Source organism: Onthophagus taurus, chromosome 11 (genome assembly GCF_036711975.1).
Source record: "Onthophagus taurus isolate NC chromosome 11, IU_Otau_3.0, whole genome shotgun sequence".
In the NCBI taxonomy this organism is placed as follows: Eukaryota; Metazoa; Arthropoda; class Insecta; order Coleoptera; family Scarabaeidae; genus Onthophagus; species Onthophagus taurus.
Window position 1 is genome coordinate 9,008,806 of NC_091976.1, and position 10,155 is coordinate 9,018,960.

A 10,155-nucleotide genomic window follows, 5' to 3' on the forward strand; every position below is an offset into this window, starting at 1 on the left:
CGTCTTTTCTTTTCTTTGAGCGTTCCGAGTTTGCGTTAAGGATCTGATAAGGTGGGGGTTGTTAGATATCGGAAACGGATAATTGACATCTTGATCATTATTGGTCCATCGACGATACGTTGAAGAACTGTGTGCATTAGTTGAATTTTGGTGACGCCATTACGGCATTTTGGAAATTAGTAGCTTTTCTCCGATTTTCGGGATTTTACACAGTTTCTTTGCTGTTGGAAAACGAAGTTTTCGTTATTCCGATTACGGATTTATCCGGATATATATCGTATTTGCTTATAAATTTTTTTTTGGACCTAAGCCTCGTTAGATCTTGAGGTGAGTTGTTTTTTTTGCATCTCGGAACATTTCTTTTTTTTCTTCTCTAATTCGTTTTTTTTTTTTCCTTCTATTCCTTTTAGGCTTTTTAGTTACGGTTATCGTAACATTCAATCGTTTCCAATTTTTCTTCGCCCATCAATTTTTTTTTTTGCTGGGAGCATTTTGGAACCAAGGAACCCATCGCCATTTTGACGTTTTCGAAACCTTTCCTAACTCCACGCGACGCCACGGGAATAAAGGAAAAGATCTGTTATCAAGGTTGGGATAAGGTCAGATATTTTATTTTAATGAAATTCGTCGGCGGAAATTTCATTTTTAAAAATTCAAGGGAAACAAAGAATTGGAATAAGAATTTTGCGTTTCTTTTTTTTTGGATATCGTTTTTTTTTATTAATTTTTTTTTTGTGTATTAAGCGCTTCACGCGTTTTCTTTTTTTTATAATTTATAGTTACAATTTTTTTTGTGCTTCCAACTCATTATTTTTTTTTATTTGTAATATTAAATTTTATTGGCCCGTTTTTTTATATTTTCTCCGTTGATTTTGATTTTTTTTTAAAACGCTTTCGGAGAAAACTTGAGCTCAAGGTACTCGGGAACGTACGCGAGTTCAATTAAGATTTTTTTTTTGATTTGAGTTTTTCTTGTTTAATTTGTCTTTTTGGCTAATAATTTTTTTTATAATTTTTTTGTTGTTATTGGAACACTCATTTTTTTTTTTATTCAAATATTTACCTTTTCCTTTTTATATATATATATTTTTTTTTGCTTTATTTAATAAATTTATTTCTTTATTGCAACTCATATTCGCTTCTTGATATTTTTTTTGTCTTGTTTTGTTGTCTTGTTGTCAATGTATTATTTGTTACAACTTTCCTTTCCATCACACTTCTCAGTTAGTGGACATCGTGGAAGAAACTGAGTGGCGCCTTTATAAATCGAACCACCCATCTTCACTGAACAGGCCGTGGATCCGCGATTGTTGTTTTAAAGTTGTAAACATTTGTTTTGGTCAGTTTTGTTGTTGTGTTGTAAAAGGCGTTACAAATTTTGGCGCCCAACGTGGGGCCCGATTTTTTTTTTAGGTGGAGCCCCTTTTCTTTCAGGTGGAGCCGTTTTCCTTTTAGGTGGCACATTTTCTTTTGGGTGTAGCCATTTTTCTTTTAGGTGAGGCCATTCTTGAAAAGTGCGTTATAGTGGAGAGCCGTAGATACGCGAAAATCTTAGTTTTGATTTATTTTATTTTCGAATCGTTCGAAATCTTGTCTAGTTTTTTTTTTGGGAAAAATTTGCGAGTTTAATAGTAGTAGGTCGGATAGATTAGTCGGTATGATGGACGGGAAAATAGACGTCGGAAGATTAAGCGCGGACGCGTTAAGATATGAATTAAAGGTCAGAGGAGTTATTAGTCAGTTGAAACACGACGAAATGCGTTGTACTTTAAGAGAGTTAATCCGTATGGAGAAAAACGAATCATTTGTTTTGCCAGATTACCCTTTTTTGTTTGAGGAGGATTCGAAAGTTATTAGTGACGAATTGATAAAAATTACCGACACAGTAGATAATTTTGCGGGAAGCACGAGTTCGTCTGAATTTAAGAAAATTAATACACATTTAAATTATTTATTCGGTCGAGTACAGCGGTCTGTACCTAAAGATAAGGATGATCAAGATAAAAAGTCTACATTTATAAGTCAAATTGTTACGTTAGCGTCGCGATTAAAGGTAAAAACGCGGACAACTTCGACTCCGAAACGCTCTACTGCAAGTTGGAGTGTGGCAAACCTTGCTGGTGTATCTGTATCTAGTAGCACGTCGTCGGACGATACCGAAGAAAGTGACGATAACGCGAGAACTTCTAAATTTGTCTCAATAGCGAAATGGGGACTTACATTTTCAGGGGACGGCAAAGGTTCCTTAAACGCCTTTTTAGAACGCGTGACCGAGTTAAGAATTGCGAGGGGTGTTTCGCGGCAGATATTGTTTACATCGGCCGTAGATTTGTTTACAGGCAGAGCATTGATTTGGTATCGCGCGAATAGGGATAATTTTACTACATGGGAAGAATTAGTAAACGGGTTGAAGTCGGAATTTCAGCCAATCGACTACGATGATAGATTATTCGAAGAAATTAAAAATCGTACACAGGGTCCTAATGAATCTGTTGGAATATACGTGGCAGTTATGAAAAATTTATTTGCTAGATTAAGTACGCGAATTTCTGAATTAAGTCAGGTAAAAATAATTTTGAGAAATTTAACTCCTGCATATCAGCGTCAATTATCGTTGGTTGAAGTAAATTCGGTTGATCAATTACTACAATTGGGAAAAAAATTAGAGGCAACAAAACTTTCCGTGGAATCATATACACCTCCGGTTCGTACAGCAGGAATTTTAGAGCCAGATCTCGCGTATGTACAGTCAGATTTACTTGACGTTGCGGGCGTGTCTGCGACAAGTTCAGTAGTAACTCCCGTGGTTAAAGAGAAGTTTGTCCCTCAGACAGGACAAAATGCGTTATTGTGTTGGAATTGTCGAAAGGTAGGCCATCGGGCAGTTGAATGTCGAGAACCTCGTAAAATTCATTGCTTTCGCTGTGGAAAACCAGGCGTTACGTCGCGAAATTGCGAAAATTGTTCGGGAAACGGGCGAAGGGGGCGACGGTAGGTCGGTGTCTGCTCCAAGCCGTTAAAAAGCCGATCGGTGTTTTGCTTGATTTCGTTTTGAGTTGCGTTCGGGACGATGAGAGACCCTATTTAACTGTTGATATATTTGGAAAAAAGATGGTTGGATTGTTAGATTCGGGCGCGAATCAAACTGTAGCAGGGCTCAAGGGAACTAAAATGTTAAAGAATTTAGGACTTCCGATACATTCGACACAGAAAATAATTACGGTCGCAAACGATGAAAAATGCGCGGTGGAAGGAATTGTAAGCGTACCCATAAAACTAAAAGATCGTAGTATTGTTGTTGAAATATTATTAGTACCGAGTATTAGACACGAACTTATTTTGGGAACAGATTTTTGGCATAAGATGGGGATTGTTCCTGATCTTAGACGCGGTGAGTGGACGTTTTCTAAAGAGCCACCTAAACTCGAAGTTTCTGCCATACAGTCGCGATCAGAACTTTCTTGCGAAGATGAGCATAAGTTAAAAGCCTTAATTGCCGAAGCGTTTGATAATACTTCCGGGGATGAATTGGGTTGTGCAATATCGGTAGAGCATCAAATTCGTACAGATTCAATGCCAATAAAACAACGGTATTATCCCATTTCACCGGCTATACAAAAGATAGTAGATAAAGAGTTAGACGAAATGTTACGGTTGGGAATTGTGGAAAAATCTCGAAGCGCGTGGGCATCACCCATACTATTAGTTCCGAAAAAGGATGGCGGTTACCGTTTTTGCGTAGATTATAGGCAGCTTAATCGCGTTACTCAGGCGGACGCATATCCTTTGCCACAAGTCTCGTGGACGTTAGATCGGTTGCGGGACGCAAAATATCTTTCGTCGATAGATATCAAGTCGGCATACTGGCAGATTCCTATGAGTGAGACTAGTAAACAATACACAGCGTTCACGGTTCCGAATAGAGGTTTATTTCATTTTAATAGAATGCCTTTCGGTTTAGCCAATGCCCCGGCGACATGGCAAAGATATATTGATGAAGTAATCGGTAGCGACTTGGATCCACACGTCTTTGTTTATTTGGATGATATAGTGATTGTGACAGCGACTATTGAAAAACATTTTGATGTTTTACAAACGGTCTTTAAGAGATTAAAAGCAGCTAGACTTACATTGAATAAAGATAAGTGTAAATTTTTCCGCGAAAAATTGAATTATTTAGGCTATGTAGTTGATGGGAATGGTCTACATGTAGATCCCGAAAAAGTAAAAGCGGTTCTTGAAATTCCAATTCCGAAAAAAATATCTGATGTAAGACGTATGGTCGGCATGGCGTCTTGGTATAGACGTTTTGTTCCAAATTTCGCAACGGTTATTGCTCCGTTGACTGCATTATTGAAAAAGACTTGTAAAACTATTTCGTGGTCGATAGATTGCCAAAATGCGTGGGATATTATTAAAGATAAACTCGTAACAGCTCCAATTTTGACACGTCCTGATTTTGACAAAGAATTTATTATTCAGACAGATGCCTCGGATTTCGGGTTGGGCGCGGTATTGACGCAGATGATAGATCAAAATGAAAAGGTTATATGTTATTTGAGTCGCTCGTTGACAGCTCAAGAACGCAAATACAGTACAACAGAGAAAGAGTGTTTGGCGGTACTCTGGGCCGTTGAAAAATTAAGACCTTATGTCGAGGGAACTCATTTTAGGGTAATAACTGACCATTATTCGCTTGTATGGCTTAATAAACTAAAATCACCGAGTGGACGTTTGGCTAGGTGGTCGATCCGACTACAGCAGTACAATTTTAGTATCGAGCATAGAAACGGAAAAGATCATGTCGTTCCGGACATGTTATCGAGATCAGTACCTGTAGTAGTTGACGAATTATTGACCGAAAATGCAAATAGAGATCCGTGGTTAGATCAGTTAAAACAAAATATCGTGAATAACGAATATAAATATCCCAATTATAGAGTTGAAAACGGTAAAGTATTCAAACGTGTAAAGGTGAATTATTCGGAATTGTCGGGTGATGAGGGTTGGAGAGAAGTAGTACATAAAAAGGATAGATCGGGTTTAATTCATAAGTTTCACGATTTGCCTGAAACGGGAGGTCACTTAGGGGTTTTTAAAACGATTTCTAAATTAAATCAATTTTTTTATTGGCCTAAATTAAAAAGCGATGTAATGAAATATATAAAGAACTGTAAAATTTGTCAGCAGATAAAGGTTGAACAAAAATCTCCTGCGGGTAGAATGAATAGCCATCTCGATGCGAATAAACCGTGGAAATATATAAGTATTGATCTTATTGGACCTTTACCTCGGAGTACAAAGGGATTTTCGTACATACTTGTAGTACTAGACGTTTTTAGTAAATTTCCGGTGTGTTTTCCCTTAAGGAAAGCCACTGCTTCGCATGTTGTAAGATGTTTAGAAGATGGTGTTTTCCTAACTTATGGAGTACCTCTAACAGTTTTATCGGATAACGGAGTCCAATTTCGTTCTAAAGAATACCAAAAATTATTGAAAAGTTATAATGTTAAAAGTAAATTTACTCCCTTTTATCATGCCCAAGCAAACCCCACAGAAAGAACTAATCGCACCATTAAAACGATGTTAACAGCGTACGTTAATGACAATCATAGAGGTTGGGATAAGTTTTTAAGTAGGGTGGTATGCGCGTTAAGAACTGCTAAGAATGAAACAACTAAATATACTCCGTACTTTGTTAATTACGGAAGAGAGATGATTCTAGACGGGGAATTACATAATAGGATCGGGGATAGGTTTAAAACTTCTATTGGGGAAAGAACGAAAGACTTTGGACGTTTATTTCGAGAATTGTATATGCGAATAGGATCCGCGGCGGAGAGAAGTCAAGCGCGTTATAACTTGAGTCATAGAGAGGTAAATTTTGAACCCGGTGAGAGAGTTTGGAAACGTAATTTTACTTTATCAGATGCGATTAGGGGAATAACGGCTAAAATGTCAAAGAAATATGTAGGGCCTTACCGTGTGCGAAAGAAAGTATCGCAGGAAAGTTATGAGTTGGAGGATGATGACGGTAATGTTTTAAATGGACACTGGCATGTTTCGCATTTGAAACCATTTAATAACGAATAATTGTTTACGGATAATCTGTATGTGTGCGATTTCTATTCTGTTGTTCTTGTGATTCTTTTCTTTCTCTTGGGGAACTTTTGTACAGATGAAAGAAATTTTGGGAAAATTTCTTTAGGCGGGAAAGAGGGGGATTGTTACGTGCCAAATTTTCATTTACCTTTGTTTTGTTTTGTGTTGTTACTTTGTGTGCTGAGGTGAAATATGAGTTGCATTTCGCGTTTAGGGTTTTGAATTTATTATTTTGATTTATTGTTTTTTTATTTTAATTACACTTTATTTCAGTGACGATCGTAATGGAGTTTCCTTTAATCCTTTTTTTTCCTGAACTAAGTTTTCCTGTTATTTAATTCTTTTCTTTAATTTCTTATTTTAAACTTGTTATTTTTCGTAATCTTTCCTTCTTTTATATTCTTCCGTCTTTTCTTTTCTTTGAGCGTTCCGAGTTTGCGTTAAGGATCTGATAAGGTGGGGGTTGTTAGATATCGGAAACGGATAATTGACATCTTGATCATTATTGGTCCATCGACGATACGTTGAAGAACTGTGTGCATTAGTTGAATTTTGGTGACGCCATTACGGCATTTTGGAAATTAGTAGCTTTTCTCCGATTTTCGGGATTTTACACAGTTTCTTTGCTGTTGGAAAACGAAGTTTTCGTTATTCCGATTACGGATTTATCCGGATATATATCGTATTTGCTTATAAATTTTTTTTTGGACCTAAGCCTCGTTAGATCTTGAGGTGAGTTGTTTTTTTTGCATCTCGGAACATTTCTTTTTTTTCTTCTCTAATTCGTTTTTTTTTTTTCCTTCTATTCCTTTTAGGCTTTTTAGTTACGGTTATCGTAACATTCAATCGTTTCCAATTTTTCTTCGCCCATCAATTTTTTTTTTTGCTGGGAGCATTTTGGAACCAAGGAACCCATCGCCATTTTGACGTTTTCGAAACCTTTCCTAACTCCACGCGACGCCACGGGAATAAAGGAAAAGATCTGTTATCAAGGTTGGGATAAGGTCAGATATTTTATTTTAATGAAATTCGTCGGCGGAAATTTCATTTTTAAAAATTCAAGGGAAACAAAGAATTGGAATAAGAATTTTGCGTTTCTTTTTTTTTGGATATCGTTTTTTTTTATTAATTTTTTTTTTGTGTATTAAGCGCTTCACGCGTTTTCTTTTTTTTATAATTTATAGTTACAATTTTTTTTGTGCTTCCAACTCATTATTTTTTTTTATTTGTAATATTAAATTTTATTGGCCCGTTTTTTTATATTTTCTCCGTTGATTTTGATTTTTTTTTAAAACGCTTTCGGAGAAAACTTGAGCTCAAGGTACTCGGGAACGTACGCGAGTTCAATTAAGATTTTTTTTTTGATTTGAGTTTTTCTTGTTTAATTTGTCTTTTTGGCTAATAATTTTTTTTATAATTTTTTTGTTGTTATTGGAACACTCATTTTTTTTTTTATTCAAATATTTACCTTTTCCTTTTTATATATATATATTTTTTTTTGCTTTATTTAATAAATTTATTTCTTTATTGCAACTCATATTCGCTTCTTGATATTTTTTTTGTCTTGTTTTGTTGTCTTGTTGTCAATGTATTATTTGTTACAACTTTCCTTTCCATCACACTTCTCAGTTAGTGGACATCGTGGAAGAAACTGAGTGGCGCCTTTATAAATCGAACCACCCATCTTCACTGAACAGGCCGTGGATCCGCGATTGTTGTTTTAAAGTTGTAAACATTTGTTTTGGTCAGTTTTGTTGTTGTGTTGTAAAAGGCGTTACAAATTTTGGCGCCCAACGTGGGGCCCGATTTTTTTTTAGGTGGAGCCCCTTTTCTTTCAGGTGGAGCCGTTTTCCTTTTAGGTGGCACATTTTCTTTTGGGTGTAGCCATTTTTCTTTTAGGTGAGGCCATTCTTGAAAAGTGCGTTATAGTGGAGAGCCGTAGATACGCGAAAATCTTAGTTTTGATTTATTTTATTTTCGAATCGTTCGAAATCTTGTCTAGTTTTTTTTTTGGGAAAAATTTGCGAGTTTAATAGTAGTAGGTCGGATAGATTAGTCGGTATGATGGACGGGAAAATAGACGTCGGAAGATTAAGCGCGGACGCGTTAAGATATGAATTAAAGGTCAGAGGAGTTATTAGTCAGTTGAAACACGACGAAATGCGTTGTACTTTAAGAGAGTTAATCCGTATGGAGAAAAACGAATCATTTGTTTTGCCAGATTACCCTTTTTTGTTTGAGGAGGATTCGAAAGTTATTAGTGACGAATTGATAAAAATTACCGACACAGTAGATAATTTTGCGGGAAGCACGAGTTCGTCTGAATTTAAGAAAATTAATACACATTTAAATTATTTATTCGGTCGAGTACAGCGGTCTGTACCTAAAGATAAGGATGATCAAGATAAAAAGTCTACATTTATAAGTCAAATTGTTACGTTAGCGTCGCGATTAAAGGTAAAAACGCGGACAACTTCGACTCCGAAACGCTCTACTGCAAGTTGGAGTGTGGCAAACCTTGCTGGTGTATCTGTATCTAGTAGCACGTCGTCGGACGATACCGAAGAAAGTGACGATAACGCGAGAACTTCTAAATTTGTCTCAATAGCGAAATGGGGACTTACATTTTCAGGGGACGGCAAAGGTTCCTTAAACGCCTTTTTAGAACGCGTGACCGAGTTAAGAATTGCGAGGGGTGTTTCGCGGCAGATATTGTTTACATCGGCCGTAGATTTGTTTACAGGCAGAGCATTGATTTGGTATCGCGCGAATAGGGATAATTTTACTACATGGGAAGAATTAGTAAACGGGTTGAAGTCGGAATTTCAGCCAATCGACTACGATGATAGATTATTCGAAGAAATTAAAAATCGTACACAGGGTCCTAATGAATCTGTTGGAATATACGTGGCAGTTATGAAAAATTTATTTGCTAGATTAAGTACGCGAATTTCTGAATTAAGTCAGGTAAAAATAATTTTGAGAAATTTAACTCCTGCATATCAGCGTCAATTATCGTTGGTTGAAGTAAATTCGGTTGATCAATTACTACAATTGGGAAAAAAATTAGAGGCAACAAAACTTTCCGTGGAATCATATACACCTCCGGTTCGTACAGCAGGAATTTTAGAGCCAGATCTCGCGTATGTACAGTCAGATTTACTTGACGTTGCGGGCGTGTCTGCGACAAGTTCAGTAGTAACTCCCGTGGTTAAAGAGAAGTTTGTCCCTCAGACAGGACAAAATGCGTTATTGTGTTGGAATTGTCGAAAGGTAGGCCATCGGGCAGTTGAATGTCGAGAACCTCGTAAAATTCATTGCTTTCGCTGTGGAAAACCAGGCGTTACGTCGCGAAATTGCGAAAATTGTTCGGGAAACGGGCGAAGGGGGCGACGGTAGGTCGGTGTCTGCTCCAAGCCGTTAAAAAGCCGATCGGTGTTTTGCTTGATTTCGTTTTGAGTTGCGTTCGGGACGATGAGAGACCCTATTTAACTGTTGATATATTTGGAAAAAAGATGGTTGGATTGTTAGATTCGGGCGCGAATCAAACTGTAGCAGGGCTCAAGGGAACTAAAATGTTAAAGAATTTAGGACTTCCGATACATTCGACACAGAAAATAATTACGGTCGCAAACGATGAAAAATGCGCGGTGGAAGGAATTGTAAGCGTACCCATAAAACTAAAAGATCGTAGTATTGTTGTTGAAATATTATTAGTACCGAGTATTAGACACGAACTTATTTTGGGAACAGATTTTTGGCATAAGATGGGGATTGTTCCTGATCTTAGACGCGGTGAGTGGACGTTTTCTAAAGAGCCACCTAAACTCGAAGTTTCTGCCATACAGTCGCGATCAGAACTTTCTTGCGAAGATGAGCATAAGTTAAAAGCCTTAATTGCCGAAGCGTTTGATAATACTTCCGGGGATGAATTGGGTTGTGCAATATCGGTAGAGCATCAAATTCGTACAGATTCAATGCCAATAAAACAACGGTATTATCCCATTTCACCGGCTATACAAAAGATAGTAGATAAAGAGTTAGACGAAATGT